The 19,751-nt window shown below is 37.5% G+C and overlaps 1 protein-coding gene across 2 annotated transcripts in view; it reads left to right on the forward strand.

Annotated features, from left to right (window-relative positions):
- Positions 1 to 18,960: 18,960 nt before the first annotated feature.
- Positions 18,961 to 19,751, forward strand: part of LOC129745788 (fibroblast growth factor receptor-like 1) — a 43,532-nt gene continuing 42,741 nt past the window's right edge. Inside the window, exon 1 of one of the 2 annotated variants that reach the window (XM_055739136.1) lies at positions 18,961 to 19,450. The gene's annotated coding sequence lies outside the window, so the exon portion shown is untranslated. The remainder of the gene's footprint in view (positions 19,451 to 19,751) is intronic. The other variant, XM_055739145.1, reaches the window with a different exon arrangement.

Here is a 19,751-nt window from a genome sequence, read left to right on the forward strand (position 1 = left end):
CATTTTTGTGTAAGTTTTGTGTTATGCTTGCATCATTTTTAGTCACTTTTGTTCAATTTTTGTGTCAATTTTTGAGTCATTTTTGTGTCATTTTTGTGTCAATTTTGTATCATTTTCTGTGTCATTTTTGTGTCATTTTTGTGTCATTTTTGTGTCATTTTTGTGTCACTTTTGTGTCATTTTTGTGTCATTTTCGTGTCATTTTCGTGTCATTTTTGTGTCATTTGTGTGTCATTTTTTGTCATATTGGTGTCATTTTTGTGCAATTTTTGTGTCATTTTTGTCATTTTTGTGTCATTTTTGTATCATTTCTGTGTCATTTTTGTGTTATTTTTGTGTCATTTTTATGTCATTTTTGTGTCATTTTTGTGTCATTTTTGTGGCAATTTTGTGTAAATTTTGTGTCATTTTTGTGTTATTTTTGTGTCATTTTCGTGTCATTTATGTGTCATTTTCGTGTCATTTTTGTGTCATTTTTGTGTCATTTTTGTGTCATTTTTGTGCCACTTTTGTGTCATTTTTGTGTCAATTTCGTGTCATTTTCGTGTCATTTTTGTGTCATTTGTGTGTCATTTTTGTATCATTTTTTGTCATATTGGTGTCATTTTTGTGCAATTTTTGTGTCAATTTTGTCATTTTTTGTCATTTTTGTGTCATTTTTGTATCATTTCTGTGTCATTTTTGTGTCATTTTTGTGTCATTTTTGTGTCATTTTTGTGTCATTTATGTGTCATTTTTGTGTCATTTTTGTGTCATTTTTGTGTCATTTTTGTGTCATTTTTGTCATTTTTGTCATTTTTATCATTTTTGTCATTTTTGTCATTTAAAAATATTTGGTGTCTTTTTTGTGTCATTTTTTCTGTCAATTTTGTGGCAATTTTGTGACATTTTTCTGTCATATTTGTGTCATTTTTTCTGTCATTTTTGTGTTATTTTTGTGTTATTTTTGTGTAATTTTTGTGTTATTTTTGTATTATTTTTGTGTCATTTTTATGTCATTTTTGTGTCATTTTTGTGTCATTTTTGTGTCATTTTTGTGGCAATTTTGTGTAAATTTTGTGTCATTTTTGTGTTATTTTTGTGTCATTTATGTGTAATTTTTGTGTCATTTTTGTGTCATTTTTGTGTCATTTTTGTCATTTTTGTGTCATTTTTGTCTCATTTTTGTGTCATTTTGTGTCATTTTGTGTCATTTTTGTGTCATTTTTTTGTCATTTTTGTCATTTTTGTCATTTTTGTCATTTTTGTCATTTTTGTCATTTTTGTCATTTTTGTCATTTTTGTCATTTTTGTCATTTTTGTCATTTTTGTCATTTTTGTCATTTTTGTCATTTTTGTCATTTTTGTCATTTTTGTCATTTTTGTCATTTTTGTCATTTTTGTCATTTTTGTCATTTTTGTCATTTTTGTCATTTTTGTCATTTTTGTCATTTTTGTCATTTTTGTCATTTTTGTCATTTTTGTCATTTTTGTCATTTTTGTCATTTTTGTCATTTTTGTCATTTTTGTCATTTTTGTCATTTTTGTCATTTTTGTCATTTTTGTCATTTTTGTCATTTTTGTCATTTTTGTCATTTTTGTCATTTTTGTCATTTTTGTCATTTTTTGTCATTTTTGTCATTTTTGTCATTTTTGTCATTTTTGTCATTTTTGTCATTTTTGTCATTTTTGTCATTTTTGTCATTTTTGTCATTTTTGTCATTTTTGTCATTTTTGTCATTTTTGTCATTTTTGTCATTTTTGTCATTTTTGTCATTTTTGTCATTTTTGTCATTTTTGTCATTTTTGTCATTTTTGTCATTTTTTGTCATTTTTGTCATTTTTGTCATTTTTGTCATTTTTGTCATTTTTGTCATTTTTGTCATTTTTGTCATTTTTGTCATTTTTGTCATTTTTGTCATTTTTGTCATTTTTGTCATTTTTGTCATTTTTGTCATTTTTGTCATTTTTGTCAATTTTGTCATTTTTGGCATTTTTGTCATTTTTGTCATTTTTGTCATTTTTGTCATTTTTGTCATTTTTGTCATTTTTGTCATTTTTGTCATTTTTGTCATTTTTGTCATTTTTGTCATTTTTGTCATTTTTGTCATTTTTGTCATTTTTGTCATTTTTGTCATTTTTGTCATTTTTGTCATTTTTGTCATTTTTGTCATTTTTGTCATTTTTGTCATTTTTGTCATTTTTGTCATTTTTGTCATTTTTGTCATTTTTGTCATTTTTGTCATTTTTGTCATTTTTGTCATTTTTGTCATTTTTGTCATTTTTGTCATTTTTGTCATTTTTGTCATTTTTGTCATTTTTGTCATTTTTGTCATTTTTGTCATTTTTGTCATTTTTGTCATTTTTGTCATTTTTGTCATTTTTGTCATTTTTGTCATTTTTGTCATTTTTGTCATTTTTGTCATTTTTGTCATTTTTGTCATTTTTGTCATTTTTGTCATTTTTGTCATTTTTGTCATTTTTGTCATTTTTGTCATTTTTGTCATTTTTGTCATTTTTGTCATTTTTGTCATTTTTGTCATTTTTGTCATTTTTGTCATTTTTGTCATTTTTGTCATTTTTGTCATTTTTGTCATTTTTGTCATTTTTGTCATTTTTGTCATTTTTGTCATTTTTGTCATTTTTGTCATTTTTGTCATTTTTGTCATTTTTGTCATTTTTGTCATTTTTGTCATTTTTGTCATTTTTGTCATTTTTGTCATTTTTGTCATTTTTGTCATTTTTGTCATTTTTGTCATTTTTGTCATTTTTGTCATTTTTGTCATTTTTGTCATTTTTGTCATTTTTGTCATTTTTGTCATTTTTGTCATTTTTGTCATTTTTGTCATTTTTGTCATTTTTGTCATTTTTGTCATTTTTGTCATTTTTGTCATTTTTGTCATTTTTGTCATTTTTGTCATTTTTGTCATTTTTGTCATTTTTGTCATTTTTGTCATTTTTGTCATTTTTGTCATTTTTGTCATTTTTGTCATTTTTGTCATTTTTGTCATTTTTGTCATTTTTGTCATTTTTGTCATTTTTGTCATTTTTGTCATTTTTGTCATTTTTGTCATTTTTGTCATTTTTGTCATTTTTGTCATTTTTGTCATTTTTGTCATTTTTGTCATTTTTGTCATTTTTGTCATTTTTGTCATTTTTGTCATTTTTGTCATTTTTGTCATTTTTGTCATTTTTGTCATTTTTGTCATTTTTGTCATTTTTGTCATTTTTGTCATTTTTGTCATTTTTGTCATTTTTGTCATTTTTGTCATTTTTGTCATTTTTGTCATTCTTGTCATTTTTGTCATTTTTGTCATTTTTGTCATTTTGTCATTTTTGTCATTTTGTCATTTTTGTAATTTTTGTAATTTTTATAATTTTTATAATTTTTGTAATTTTTGTAATTTTTGTTATTTTTGGCATTTTTGTAATTTTTGTAATTTTTGTAACTTTTGTAATTTTTGTAATTTTTGTAATTTTTGTAATTTTTGTAATTTTTGTAATTTTTGTAATTTTTGTAATTTTTGTAATTTTTGTAATTTTTGTAATTTTTGTAATTTTTGTAATTTTTGTAATTTTTGTAATTTTTGTAATTTTTGTAATTTTTTTTATTTTTGTAATTTTTGTATTTTTTGTAATTTTTGTAATTTTTGTAATTTTTGTAATTTTTGTAATTCATGTAATTTTTGTAATTTTTGTAATTTTTGTAATTTTTGTAATTTATGTAATTTTTGTAATTTTTGTAATTTTTGTAATTTTTGTAATTTTTGTAATTTTTGTAATTTTTGTAATTTTTGTAATTTTTGTAATTTTTGTAATTTTTGTAATTTTTGTAATTTTTGTAATTTTTTTAATTTTTGTAATTTTTGTAATTTCTGTAATTTTTGTAATTTTTGTAATTTTTGTAATTTTTGTAATTTTTGTAATTTTTGTAATTTTTGTAATTTTTGTAATTTTTGTAATTTTTGGAATTTTTGTAATTTTTGTAATTTTTGTAATTTTTGTAATTTTTGTAATTTTTGTAATTTTTTTGTTTTTGTAATTTTTGTAATTTTTGTAATTTTTGTAATTTTTGTAATTTTTGTAATTTTTGTAATTTTTAAAATTTTTGTTATTTTTTTTATCTTTGTTATTTTTGTTATATGTATTTGTAAATTTTGTATATTTAGTTTTTTTTTATTTTGGAATTTTTGCATGTTTTGTAATTTTTTTAAGTTTTGGAATTTTTGTCATATTTGTTTTTTGTCTTTTATGTTTGTTGAATTTAATTTTTTGTAATTCTTGGAATGAGAAGATCGTCTAACAATAATTTCCCAACACGAGTGGGTGGACTTTTGCGACCGGACGTGGGGTCAGATAAATCAATTTAAAGAGCGTCGAGCAGCTAAATCATGATAGGGTTGAAATCTGCTTTGAAAAGGATCCTTCTCAACACCAACCCAAACCATCAACAAAAAAACTCTTCGCTAATGGACTGCAAGTGATTTTCCTATTTTCGTTTCATCCATCCTCACACTCACTAGCGATGTTTTTTTAACGCTTCCTCCAGCCCTTGCTTGATGTGTTATCTTCCTGGTGATGATTGTTGAATTTTGGGGTTGCCCGTTTTTGCGAAGAATTCTTTGCTATTTTTCATCTTTCCAAATGGTGAAAGCTCATCAAAGTTGGACTTAGCTTAAAAGTTGATATAATGATAGACATATAGAAAGAGCGACTATTTTGACAGACTTGAAACGATGAGTGATGTTCAATTAGAGATTTTTCACTTTAATTTATGCTATTGAGAAGTTCACCATTCCTGAAGGTTTGGCTTGATTGGCTTTGGAAAAAATCTTTTTTTTACCTGAGATTTCTAAATTTCTCCATTTTAGAATCAATCGTTTCTAAATTTCTTTTCGTTAGTAATCAAATCGAATTGGGCAAAGATCTGAGAACCGAAACGAAGTTAGTCAGCCCGACAGCTAGACAAACTGTAATCTGATTTGCCAGGCTTAATTGAGTTGCCAAGTAACTTTTAAGCTTTCGAAATTATTACGGAAGCCTTAAACCATCCAATATAGTTCAGTAGTAACGTGATAATGAATGCTACTAAATCGATTGGACTCAAACATCGTTCAAAACTTTGCCTTGCCCTGACTACAAGAACAAGCTGGACCGGCGATGGACCAATAATAAATTGTGTCGAGCTGTGATGCTTGTTTCTATAGATCTAGAGTAACTCAAAAGCTTTCGAGCCAAACTTTAGATAAATTTATCCAGCTTCATGTGCTTGGACCCTCAGAGCAGCACCGTTCGATAAATGCAATTTCATCTTACGGCCAAAGCTAAATCCATCGCAATGAATGGGTTCCGGTTTGTGATCTGTGCTTACATGTGTGTGTGTGTGTGTTGATTCAACGACCCTTTCCTTGCCGTTATGCAAATATTACCTACCAATCCGATTGCATGATGATCCATGAAAGTGCTTAACATGCCCCATTTCCGGTGCTGATGCACCGTTCCGGCATCCCGTCTCAGCTGTTCAGCTTAATGCGGAGAAAATCCAGATATGGCCGGTGATAATGAGCGAGGACGGGACGAAGCGAGTGGAACTCTTCATTTTTATGGACTCCTTGGAATATGGTTGTGGTGTGCCTCGTACTTTCATCGACCCAGCCACATGTCCAAAGTGCTCGAAAACTATACGAGTAGAGTACTTTAAGGGAGCGTTAGGTTCGCTTTCAAGTGTTTACCTTTGGATGTGCTGCCCCGGAAGCTCGAAGGACCACAGTACCTAGGATATGGATGGTGCCGCAGGAATAACTTTCTCTTACTAGAGCTTTCTCATGCTTTTCGAAATCCTGGTCCGACTAATTGTGTAGTAGATGCTGGTGGTGGCAACTGTTTTCGTAACGTAGGATAGATACTTGGAAATGAGTACGATGATGGAATGCAAAAAATGGAATTCTGCAAGAAATCTTCCGTTCCGGAATGCAGCACGATGGGCTATTTGACTGAAGACTGGCTAAAATTCTGTAGCGTTATAATTAAGTATTTGTGGTTATTAAGTTTTGAGCGTGCAGTAACGGTAGTAATTCAAGCCAAAACTAACTGTTTAGAATTAAGAATGTAAAATGTCAAACGTACATGTGCAACAAAACAAAAACAACGATCCAAACCAAAATAACATCGAAACAAGAAGACAAATTCGACGGCCGATCTCGTGATAGTTTCTAGTAAATTTCCGAGTGAAATTGTCGCTCGCCGTTACTGCGCACTCTATAACTGGAGCCATCAGAACAGGAGGATCTATCGTATCGGTTGATGCAAAGGTGAGATAGCACAGCGGCCTAATTTGCATCAGACTAAAACTCCTTCCACTCTCAGACAAAGGAGACTCGTTCGCGACACAATTCGATCGCAGTCGCAAGAAAGGCCAGAACGAGCGAGGACAAAAAGTGCTGTTCCTGGGAAGCGAATTAGAAAGCGTAAGAAAACATCGCACGCAAGGGTGAGTGATTTAAGTTAAAGTTTTCCCCAACAAATTGCGACAAAATCGTATTCACCTTTTAGTACCGGAACATAACCATAATCTGGTCAGCATCCCACTGATGGTGGAAATTATGGTTGGACAACGACCCCTAGCGGGTGAGTAACAATTTGTTGAACAACAAAATTGGAAGTGCTAAGCCATGATTGTAAATCGACAGGTCGTTGTTGGAGAGCCAAGTTCGGGAGCTCAACGCATTATTGGGCCCAGCTCATTCTTTTGGCCAAGCCGGAACAGAACCAGCCGGAAGCAGACAGCGGAGGTGCTCCGGGAAGTGGTGCGTGCCCGTGGAGCAGTGCAACCTGGCAGAGTTGCCAGAAATTCCGTGATATTCGGCTGTGATAAACATGGGCCGTCCGAGCTGTGATATAATTGTTGTTATTGTTTGGATGTTATGGTAGGAAACGGGCCCGTGAGTAATAATGTTAAGCTAGCTTATGTTTTTAATATGTCGTAAGAGTAAATTGTGATTGCATCCACGAAGATTTGGATTTTGCGTGTTTGTGTTTAGGGTAAAAATTAGCCGTGCAGCCCACACTGAAAGTCAGTCGTGCTCAACTTGTTTCAATTCTCTAGCAAAACTTAATGTTAATACTAAAACTGGTGATGGAGTTTTGACTATTTTTGGAAATATAAAAATTGAGTTCTTTTCCAACCGCACCGTATAAACTTCCCTCTCTTCGAGAACTCATTAAATTAAAAAAAAAAGTATTACTGCTTTTATGGGAATGGAACCTACCTGCCCCGGACCAGCCGTTACCGTCTCAAGACTTCAATTGACCACCAAGGTGTAGCAACTCGTATTTTCCAAAAGAAACACAACCTATTGTACTGCTTGTTGAAACCCACGATAGGGTAATAACTCGTAGGCCTTCAGAAGAGGAAGCAGCCGCTTCTTACCAGTCATCCTTACGACTCGACGCCTGAACTCTCCTCTAACGACTTGAGAACCGACATCTCCTCGCAATGACTCGAGATTCCCACACAAACCTCTCCTCTTTGCGACTTGAGGCCTGATCTCTCCTCTAACGACTCGAGGTTTACCTCTCCTCTGCACGATTCAAGGCCCGATCTCTCTCTAACGACTTGAAATCTGACCTCTCCTCGTAATGACTCGAGGTGACCACTTGTACCCCTCCTCTTGTTGGTAAGGGGCCTGATCCCTCCTCTTACGACTCGAGACCCGACCCCTTATAATAAGGACTCGGGGTTGACCACACAAACCTCTCCGCCTGAAGGTTTGAGACCTGACCTCTCCACTAACGACTCGAAGCCCGACCTCTTATCTTCAGGGTTCGAAGTTTGCCACCTTGCCCGTCGTGTGCCAGATCGAGAGCAGCTTATCCTAGACTCGCGCCTGTCACGGCACACGCGCGGGACTTAACACAACGACTCGGATGATTCCCGACGAAGACGTCATCCTACTCCGACTCGCATGGCTCACCCGGCGTCGAGAGCCACTCTACCCGCGGGTATTCCCCGAACGTGGAATAACCCTTTCCCAACGATTTCCACTGCGAAAAAGGTCGGAGTATCCCTACTCGGATACTCCCCGAAGGTGGAGCATCCTACGCACGAACGTGACGCACCCACGGCATCCGCTACGCAGAAGGTGTTGCCTTATCTTTGTAGCTTTGTAGGTCGGACGCACTCTACTCGACAGCCCCCCGTCGATGGGGTCAATCTACTCCGACCGTTGTCCGGTCTTATTTATCCCCCTTGGCTGGCAACCCTAGGATTTTTGGCCCGCGGATTTTTCTGCCCGTTGTGTGCCAGATCGAGAGCAGCTTGTCCTGGACTCGCGTTTGTCACGGCACACGTTCGGGACTTTGAACGACTCGGATGTTTCCCGACGGTGACGACATCCTACTCCGACTCGAGAGGCTCGCCCAACATCGAGAGCCGTGGGTATCCCCCGATGGTGGTTAACCCTCTTCCCTCGAGGTCCGCTACGAGGAAGGTGAAGTCTTATCCCCGCAGTTTCCCACTTTGAAAGCGGCACTACTCGGATACCCCCCGACATTGGGGTATCCTAGACACGTTCGCGGCGCACCCCTGACCTCCGCTACGCAGAATATAATGCCTTATCTTTGTAGCTTCGATCAAGGGATCGGACGCACACTACTCAGATGCTCCCCGTCGATGAAGTCATCCTACACCGTTCGCGGACTGCCGTTGGTTCCAGCTCCTCTGCAGGGCAGTCATGATCCGGGTGAACCCATCGCTGACCGCATGCCAAGTGTTAGAATCCGCACACATCCTCTGTACAACGTTATCTGCTGTCGTGTCGGGCCCACAGGCGGCAAATATGGAAGTACGTACCGCCGCAAACCTCGGACAGACAAACACCAAATGCTCGGGCGTTTCTTCTTCGTCACCACAATCTGGGCAATGTGGCGAAGCCGCATGTCCAAACCGGTAGTGGTACTTCATGAAGCACCCATGACCAGTAAGGAATTGCGTCATATAGAAGTCCACTTCACCGTGCCTTCTTCCGATCCAGCTCCCGATGTGCGGGATCAGACGATGAATTCACCTTCCTCTCGTTGAGCTGTCCCATAGCTGCTGCCAGTTGAACATCGAGTCCTCATTGGCGAGTTCTCGTACATTGGGCGTGTCCTTGTTGTCGTAGCAATAGACATCCTCCTCAAGCAAAACCGAGATGGGCATGACACCCGCTACTACACAGGTGGCTTCGGACGACATGGTCCGTCATCCTCTGATAACCCGCACGTTCATCAGCCGCTGAATGCTGCTAAGTCGCTGCAGGTTACAGTTTCTTTCCAGGGCCTGCCTCCAGGCTGCTGCTCCGTACCGCAAGATCGATGTGGTTACACTTGCCAGGATCCTCCTTTTGCTACTTCGGATGGCCGAGGAGTTCGGCATCATCCGTGTGAGTGCGGCCGTGGCCATTGCCGCTCTCTTGCACACGTAATCGACATGGCTCGTAAAGCTGAGCCTGTCATCTATCATCACCCCTTGGTACTTGATTGCGCGTTTGGACACGATATGGCACGGTCCAACGGCAATGGTACCTGTTTGGGGTGAGATCAGGTTGGTGATTAGCAACATCTCGGTTTTGTGGTGGGCTAGACGCAGGCACTTGGAGTGCATCCAGCTTTCCACTGCCTGGATAGCTACCGTGGCCAGTAGCTCAACCTCCGCTGTTGAGGAGCCTCTCGCTAAGAGGACGACATCATCCGCAAATCCTACGAGTTCGGCTCCCGATGGGAGGCTCGTTCGTAGGAGTTCGTCCTAAGTGATGTTTCACAGAACCGGGCCGAGTATTGACCCCGGTGGAACACCCGCCGAAACCTCTTGTATTCGCAAACCCTCGCCGGTCATATACTGCAGTTGGCGATTGTGGAAGTAACTTTCCACAAGCCTATACAGATATGCCGGGATCCTCATTCGGATGAGCGACGACGCAATCGCTGTCCAACTGACACTGTTGAAGGCGTTCTTCACATCCAGAGTGACCACAGCGCAAAAGCGGAGCCCTCTCCTCTTGGTTAGCCTGGCTCTGTCCGCTACCTCGATGACCGAGCGGATGGCATCTACAGTGCTGCGACCTCGACGGAAACCAAACAAGCAGCTGTTTCTGGAGGTACTCTTTCATGTACACCTGTCCATTCACCGTTTTCTGGGTCACGAAAAGTTCACCCAGCTTCGCGATTCCCAACATTTTAGCGATGGAACGATGCGAGAGATTCTTGTTCTCGTGATGAATGCGCAAGATTTTATAACGCACGAGCTGTTCTTTCGACTCCATTCTCGCGAGTTTTGATCACAGGACTTTAAAACTCGCAGGATGTAAACAATGCACTATGAACTAAATCAACCCAAATTTACGTTAAATTCTACCCAACGGTTAAAAGGTTAGAGCAATTTCATAGTGTGGCATTTTCATCGTGGACAACCTTTAATGTTGAAATTAGGTGAATAAATATTTACAGTCGTTTATGTTAAATCAATGTGTTTTTGATGTACTGGCCGTGATAAATTGGACTACATGTTCGAAATATACCTTTTGCTTAAAGCTATTGATCTTCGTATATAGTTCTTTTTATTTTCATACTAGCTGACCCGTTGTGCTTTGCTACACCTTCCGGAAATAAATGTAATTTGTAAAAATTTATTAAAATTTAGATTTTAGAGAGCATTTTTTTAAATCAAACCTCATCATACTTCAGAACCAACAACTTTGGAATGAGAGCTGCAGCTGCAGTTCTGAATTGCAATTCAAAGATGGTATATATTATTTACTGAAACTTGATCTCTAAACCCGTTTTTCAAGATCTGAAATTTGTACTCTGTACCCAAAAAAACCTTTTTAAATATGGTCCCTTCTTTGAAAAGCTCTTTACTACGGTAAACATATAAATATTTAAAAAAAATATCAGTTGCATCACTAAATAAGTTCTCAGCGTTTTTTTTAAACTTTCTCTTTGAAAGTCAAATATTCAAAAATGTAGGTAAAAACAAATTCCTAAGTTTACATTTTTCCCGTATACTGGGGCAAGTGTCAATGCAAAGCTTATTTACAGATGCGTCAGAGTAATGGCTTGAAAATGTATTTAATACGAATTCCTGTTTTTTGTTCTATCAAGTTTCACTGATATATCTGCAGTATTCCTGCAATATAAATTTATGTTTGTTACTCCACTTTTAACGAATGCTGTTCAAAGGGAATGACCTTCATTTACAAAGACATTTAAGAATTTTCAATCTCCGCTGCAGTTTCAACATTGGGAATACCCCTTTGGTCTTTCCAACATATTGAATCATTTTGAAGATGAATTTCTTAAAAGTTCGACGTTTGCCCTTGCCCCACCGTGTAAGTTGACAGAAGGGAATATTGTTTTCAACACTTTAAGGGTAAACTAAAAATTTCTCTTCAAAATTTTGCGTCCAGTTGAATATCAGTTCTAAAGTCTCGCTTTTCAAAAACGAAGCGGATCAAAAGTCTCTTTTATGCAGCCATATAACACAAAAACACTTTTCATGTTAAGTACGTACTTGAATTGGTATGTAAGCAAAAAGTACGATGGTATTTTCAGAATAATTTAAAATAAAAAGCTCCCATTTTTATTTCCAAATTCGTTTCAGTTGTGTGTTTGGGCCGAAGTAACAATTTCTAGAAGAAAACATAATTTTTAATTTTTTTAACAGAAAAAGTTGAACGTTTGAACATGTTCTAATGTTCCTTGATTGAAAAGTAGAATTTGTTTTCAACTACATTAACACGAACTAAATATGGAAGTATTTTTGCAAATTTTTCAATTGGTTTTGATTCGATTGATAAAATACCAATCCGTGTCACATCTAGGCGTCATTTATTTCCACGTGCTGTGAACAAATCAAATAAGCAAGAAAAAAACACATCTAGGTTGCATATCGCCTCACGTGTTTGAGAAACAGGCGCCTTGTTGTAAAATTTTCCAGCAATCAATGAACAGTGTGCTTTGGTTACTATCCTCTTGCGACGACGTTTGCTCGCCCATGGAGACGAAAAACAAACCCCAGGTTGAGAAATACGCGCCAAAATATTCCTACTGATCAGTATGCTATGCCTGGGTTACTTTCCTTTTGCGACGCCTCGACCATAGAGACGAAAAACAAACCGCCCAAAGGAAAAAAACATCTCAAGAAAATGGATGTCATGACTTTAATTTGTTTCGAAAAACTACAAATTTTGTATGGAAGCCTCTCCTTCCTTAAGTCGGATGGAGTTTTGACTATTACAGAAACCATGCCCGGCCTCAAAAACCTTCAGATGCCAGTTTTGACGATAATCGGTTCAGTAGTTTCCGAGTCTATAGGGAACAGACAGACAGACAAACATTCATTTTTATATATATAGATTTCCCTATATCTATATTCTTTTGATGAACTAGATTTAAGCACACAATTGTAAACCAACAAAATGAGTTTGGTACCCTAAAGCCTAGAGGCGTTTCAAATAAAGATGCTACAAAAAAAAAATGTGTTTTTGATATTGGTTTTACAAAGAAAATGTAAACCCGTAAACACTGAGAACTTTTGAACAACAACAATCGAAATGCATTTCCCATTTCCTTTGTCATTCACTTTTTTGTTCCAATGTGCTGTTTTTGTTTGTTCCAATGTGCTTTTATTTGGCTGTAAGTTTAAGTACGATGATGATGGCGTTTCCTTCGTTAGCTGCTCTTGGTGCTGGAAGCAATGGTGGATTTACTATTTTTCCCTGAACCCACCTTTCATTAAGTCTCCTCGTAAGATCTGAACGACTTCTTGCTTCTGTAGGGGAGGAGGGGGGAGGGGGGGGGGGCTGCATTAGCCGAGATTTTACGTCCTCTTGTGTTTGCGAGAGCTACTTAAACCAATTTGCAGCTTTCTACCTACTTCGAAAGGGGGCTTGGTCTCGTAACAGGTTGGTAGCAAATTTTTGCTACTGCACTCTTCGTAGGAACCAACTGGAAGAAAACGCACTTTGGCTTAAAGGTTATGAAAATTTTGATTTGAAATGGACATAGTTTTCATATTTTTTTATATTCTTGAATAAATTTGGATTTTGACATGAAATTCCACCATGTAAAAATGTTTTCAAGATCTGTGGCCTTCTAGTTTTTTGACAACACGTGTTCCATTTTCACATGCTGTGATGCAAAAATAGCAATATTTCTATCACATACGGCTGAAATAGAAACAGAGTTGTAAAAAAATACAACACCCCAAGATCTTGAAAACATTTTTGCATGGTGGAATTTTAAAAATGTCAAAATTTCTACCACTTTTTCCCAACACCAGTGAACTTGCTCTTATAGCATATTTTAAAAATTTTACCATGTAAACATGTTTTCAAGATCTTTGGGCGTTGTATTTTTTTACACCACTGTTTCTATTTCAGCCGTATGTGATAGAAATATTGCTATTTTTGCATCACAGCATGCGAAAATGGAACACGTGTTGTAAAAAAACTTGAAGGCTGCAGATCTTGAAAATGTGTTTGCATGGTAAAGTTTTCAAAATGTGCTAAAAGTGTCAAAATTTCTACCACTTATTCCCAACACCAGTGAACTTGCTCTTAGTAACGAGTGCTGATAATGGAAAATCGTTTGTCGAAATTCAGTTCGCCCTCCCTACAAGGCTAAAGAGCTCTCAGCCCCGACATGGCACTGGTATCTAATTTATTATCTGTTTACAAATACCTCATAATTTGCTATAGGTATTCTCCAATGATAGCACACGCAACCGATGATTCCCACCTGTGTGTTTTTTCCCTGAACCTAGCATAAAGGAGTACAACCGAATGCGAATGTTGTGCGTTTGTTGTGTTCACGCTTCGCATGTGAAAAGCCGTTAAAGTCAACAGTCGTCAGTCAGTCAGTTAAGCTCACTACTCTCTACGCCCTCTCGAAGTTTTCCTCCCCCTGTCACGGTATCTGACAAGAGGGAGAAAAATCATGTAACAAATATCGCGAAATCTCTTTCCAAACAAATACAATAAATATGAGACCTAGCTGGGGTAGAGTGGTTCAATTTTTTTTGTTTTCTTTATTTTTACCGTATTTTATGGTGAAAAATATCACTGATAAAAATTAAAATATAATTATATTAAACAAGGTCGTGCGAACGAGGGAGGGGGGGTTTAGGGGTTGACCCCAGGAGACTTTTTCCAAGGAAAATTTTCAGTTGAAAAAATCAACTAACCATAATAAACAGAAATCGTTTGATTCTTAAAAGTATTTGAAGTGTTAACAAACTTGTCAGAAAATTGGCTATCCTCCGGCGGATCTACGACGATCAAATTTTCAAAAAAAAAACGTAAGAAATAAATATCATTAGATTTTCGGATCAAATTTGCTCGATGCAAACTTGAACCAAAATAATGATTTTAATAAAGGGTGATCCGGTCAAAATTTGGTCGAGGGAAACGCGTGTAAATCGGTGAAAACGTTTATTTAAAAAAAATCAAATTAAATTTCTTTTTCAAGTTTAATTAGTATAAAATTCAGGAAAAATATTCAGTTAGGCTTCCGCTTTTCCAAATCCGAATTGCCGGGCCTTACGCTTAACCCCTGCCATCAGATTTTGTACAGCCACCTAGTCCACCTTCTTCGCCGCAGAAAGCCAGTTTGCATTGAACTGCTGCTCTTTCTTAGCAGTTTTTTTGGTCTTCTTTAGGTTCCACTTGACAATAGACCAGTATTTCTCAATTGGTCGGAGTTCTGGCGTGTTGGGAGGGTTCTTGTCCTTGGGAACCACGCCACGTTGTTGGCGGCGTACCACTCCATGGTCTTTTTACCGTAATGGCAAAATGCCGAATCAGGCCAAAACAGTACGGAGCAACCGTGTTTCTTCGAGAAAGGCAGCAGACGTTTATTCAAACATTCTTTCACGTAAATTTCTTGGTTGACAGTCCCGGAAGCTATGAAAATGCTACTTTTCAAGCAACAGGTACAGAGGGCTTGCCAAACCAGATATTTCTTCGCGAACTTTGACAGTTTCATATGTTTGAAAATATCTGCTACCTTTCCCCTTCCTTTTACCGTATAAAACTCCTGTCCCGGAAGCTGCTTGTAGTCGGCTTTGACGTAGGTTTCGTCGTCCATTACCACGCAGTCAAACTTCGTCAGCATCGTCGTGTACAGCTTCCGGGATCGCGCTTTGGCCGTCTTATTTTGTTTATCATCGCGATTTGGAGTCACTACCTTCTTGTAAGTCCGGCTCGTTTTTTGGCTCGATGCACGGTTGTAGACGAAACACCCAGCTTATTTGCGGCATCTCGAAGAGGTTAGGGTTTCGCTTGAAACTACCGGCAATTCTCTTTGTCGTCTTAGCGGCTTCTGGTTTTCGATTTCCCCCCGATCAAGACGTCCTGGCTGTCGATAAACGTTCCCCAAACACTTTAATTACATTTGTAACGGTTGATTTGGCAACTTTTAGCGATTTTGCCAGCTTTGCGTGCGAGTAGCTCAGGTTTTCGCGATGCGCGAGCAAAATTTTGATACGCTGCTCTTTTACTTGGACGGCATTTTGACAACTGAAGAGTGAATTCCAAAATCAAAATAGGAGCAACATTCTACACACACACACACCTTCAAAATGAGGGGTGTTCAGGTTCTTTAAATGCAAAATTGAAAGAAATACTTCAAGTTGATATTGGCCGTATCACCCTTTTTTATTATTAATATTATGTCTCAGGTCTAATGTTCCATTTCTTAGGTCTCATGTCTCAGGTCTCAAGTATCAGGTCTCAGATCTCAGCTCTCAAGTCTCAGGTGTCATATCTTAAGTCTCAGGTCTCAGGTCGCATGTCTTTTATCTCAGGTCTCAATTCTCATGTCTCTTGTCTTATGTCCCAGGACTCTGGTCTTATGTGACAGGTCTCTGGTTTCAGGTCTCAGATCTCGTGTCTTAGAACTTGAGTCTCACGTCTCATGTCTCATGTCTCATGTCCCATGTCTCATGTCCAATGTTCATGTCTCATGTCTCAGATCTCAAGTCTCATGCCTTGTCTCTCAAGTCTCATGCCTTTTGTCTCAAGTCTCATGCCTTTTGTCTCAAGTCTCAGGTCTAAAGTCTCATGTCTCAGATCTCAGGACTCGTGTTTTATGGCCTCATGACTTATGTCTCATTTCTCATGCTCAGGTCTCAAGTTTCAATTCTTTTGTCTCAAGTCCCAAGGCCTTAGGTCTCAGGTCTCAGGTCTCAGGTCGCAGGGCGCAGGTCTCTTGTCTTAGATATCATATCTCAGGTCTCAAGTCTCAGGTCTCAGGTTTCAAATCTCAGGTCTCAGGTCTCAGGGCTTAGGTTCCAGGTTTCAGGTCTCACAGTGTTTTCCTTTGAAAAGGAATATTTTCTCTCAAAAACCGTGTTAATTCGCGAAATCCGTGTAAAAAAACCGTGTTAATTCCCGAAAACCGTGTAAAAAAGCCGTGTAAAAAACCGTGTAACAAAAAACGCGTAAAAAAAACCTAGGTGTACTTACTTTCAGTCGAAAATATTCTTTTTATAGATAAAAACAAAGACGATATTTGACTTAAGAGGAAGTAGGCGATACCTTCTACGTACCGCACGCGTTTTTTTCTTCGTCCGCGAAAATTTTCGATAATCAATGAGTTTTCATTTTAAGTTAGAATGAAATAATTAAAAAGTCTAACCACCGGATTGGGAAGACAAACTATATAGATGTAGTGACCACCGTAGGACCGGGACAATCGGGACCATTCTGTGCTTTAAGGGAAAAAAGTTGCCAATCAGGGGCGACTGCGAGTGCTTAAGTTTGGTTCCTAATGCTGATGAAAGAAAGTTCAGAATATTTTTAACTCCATTATAATGACTTAGGAATATCCTACTTTCTCGAAATGTGCAATCCAAAACGATGATAAATAGATTCCATAAGTCATAGTTTCCGTTCGTCATTCATTCTTTTTCGAAGGTGTCTTTCAAGAGTTCGGTTGTGTTTATCCCAACAACGAATTTTTGTTTCTGAATTGCTACTAATGCAGGAACAAATGTGATATTAATTGGTTCATATCACGTGAAGGAAGAAAAAATTAAATTGGTGTTAATTGTTTAGTGAAAACATGAGAACTGATAGTTAGTGAAAGGTTCGTCAAAAGTGGATAGTAAGATGTTCGTCAAGATCCCTCCTCCAGAGCATATTTTTTCCGATTGTGACTTACGGGTTGTTTCGACGAAAAGTGTGATGATGCGTGGTCTACTGCGATCATCAGAAAAAACCTACTCATATGGGAAGGTTATTATGTTCCAAAACATGTTAATGGAGAAATATCGCTACGTTCAAATTTCAATTGACAAATCCATCAAGAGTATCCGAACAACAAATAATGGCAAGCTAAGTATACACCAAGCTTTCATCATAGATATTTCATTTATTAAATTTAACATTGAAAAGTATGATATTGAGATTTATACCGTATATCCATTTTTTTCAATCCTTTTGAATCCTATTAAGGATTCAAAAGGTTGTGAGCTACTAATGTTGTTTTCTTTTTCTGTATTTCTTTTCAAAAGTGAGTAAAGGCGCTATAACCTTGGTCGTTGACCTGAAATGGCAGTATACAAGAATCTCAGAATAAATATTCAACCATTAAACCATTCAATGGAATCGGTTAAGTTGATAGTTCTAATTAATTTTTCAAATGTTACTAACTGTTTTGATTTTGAGATCTTTGTATACAAAATATGTCATTTTCTACCGTTCGAGGATGGCGATAGGTATATCATCAAGAAGCAAAATATCTTAGCTCATGCTTCCAACGAAAATTCCCTTGGGAGCGTATGGTACTGGTGGTCCACGCTTCTTCTCTCTCTTTGTTCCTGACGTCTCTGCGTTCTCTGCTCCACAGTGGGCCCGGCCGGTTTATGGTTTCTATTGTTTTAATATTTTTATGTTAACATAATGGAAAACATGAGCAAAGACAAGAAGAATAATAACAAGCTTTAATTATTCTCCGGGATCAGACATAAGTTCTGGCTGTGGATGTATGATTAGTGATTAGTGATTAGTGAAAAACAAAGACGATATTTGACTTAATATTTTTTTCGATAATTGTGTATTCTTGAGGAAGAAAAGGAGCTACCCGCCGCATTCGCTTACCCGTTTTCAAGGGTCATGTTACCGTCTCATCCTAAATGACCGCACCCATACTTCAGGGAGCTAGACAATCAAAAATGCATAAACCTGCGTTTAAAAATTCATGAACCACTCCGCTGTAGTTAAATGCAAATGTACCCACATCTACATTACCGCATTCACGATTTTCCCTAACCCAAAAACAGTCAGCGGAAAAACATCAACAACAACTACAACAAAAAAAGTCGGGTCGAAACCCTCCCGAGCTTAGTAATAGGTACACCATTTACTTAGCCGCAGATAAAATCTTTCTTCCAAAAAGGGGCCCGGGAGTTGGTGCGGGTTTTGTTGTATATTTATCAATAAATTTTCAGTCAATAGAAGCTCCGCATTTTTTTTTCTATTTTTCTTTTCGGTATCAGCCTAGAATCGAGATTTCATGGTGTGTAGTACGTGTTCTCAGTCGAATTGCTTTCGGGTAGGTCGGGTCGGGTGTCCCGTGTGCCTGGGGCAAGCAACGAGGGATGATGTTATCGATGAAGAGCGCGCGATTCACACACACGACCCGGTATGTTTACCCCGAGTTTTTCCAGTCTAATTTTAACCACCGATAGGAACGGAACCGAAACGCGCGCAAAAATTAATTTGCAACTTCGTTTTCTGATCATTTTTTTTTGTTTCTTGGTGATTTTCCAATACGACATAAAATGTGTAGAGTTGCATCATATTTTTATTTTTGGTTTTAGATTTAGTGATATGAGGTGGAGGTTTAGCGGTTTTTCTTTCGAATGACAATTATTTGTAGAATCAAAACGATTCGAAAAGACGAAAATTATTCTCCTAGAGTCCATTCAACAATCAAGCATGATATTGAAAATCAACCATCTGCCTGCAATGTGACATTAGTTTCCAGTGTTCAGTGTACATATACAGTTCCTGGAAGCGCAAACAGCAACGTGTTGAGTAAACAGTAGGTAGTTCTCTGGCCATCAGCCCCCGGCCGGGTTGTTGATACAGAAGCCAACACCAAAGTGGTTAATTTAGTATCGGAACACCATCGAGGAGAAACCGTTATCGCCGCCGCGCCATCCAGTAGGTAGTATCGAGAGGAGGATTTTAGACGATAGATAAGGACGTCTGCTGAACTTCAAACGCGAAACCAAACCCAACAAGCTCCAAGTGCAAGCAGAACCATAAGCCAAGAGAGAGAGAGATAGAAAGACAGAGAATAACAACAGCAAAGATAACAGCAAAGCCACACAGTTCGACCACTTCTACGACGATCGACGCGTCATCTGCAGTCATCGCCGATTGCTATCCGTTTTACTGCTTCAAACGGTTCAGGTTTGTAAGTTGGGGTCAGTAAAATTTTATAATAATAATTGCCTAGATCATAGGAAAAGTAAATAGTTCCGCTCAAGATCAGTTTTAGGCTAGTTCCGTTTAAAATTATTTACCCTAGATATAAGACTGCCTAAATTTGTATGGGAAATTTAAAACCTGTGAAATGTCATACGCTGCAGGCTTAAATTGATCCTGGGCCTAGTACAAGATCTCATGCCAAATTTGGGCCAGATCGGACCACGGGAAGGGGTCGCTCAACGAGCCTGAAGTTTGTATGGGATTTTGAGACATTTTGTTCGAGAGGAACATGAAAAC

This window comes from Uranotaenia lowii, chromosome 1, assembly GCF_029784155.1.
Source record: "Uranotaenia lowii strain MFRU-FL chromosome 1, ASM2978415v1, whole genome shotgun sequence".
Taxonomy (NCBI): domain Eukaryota; kingdom Metazoa; phylum Arthropoda; class Insecta; order Diptera; family Culicidae; genus Uranotaenia; species Uranotaenia lowii.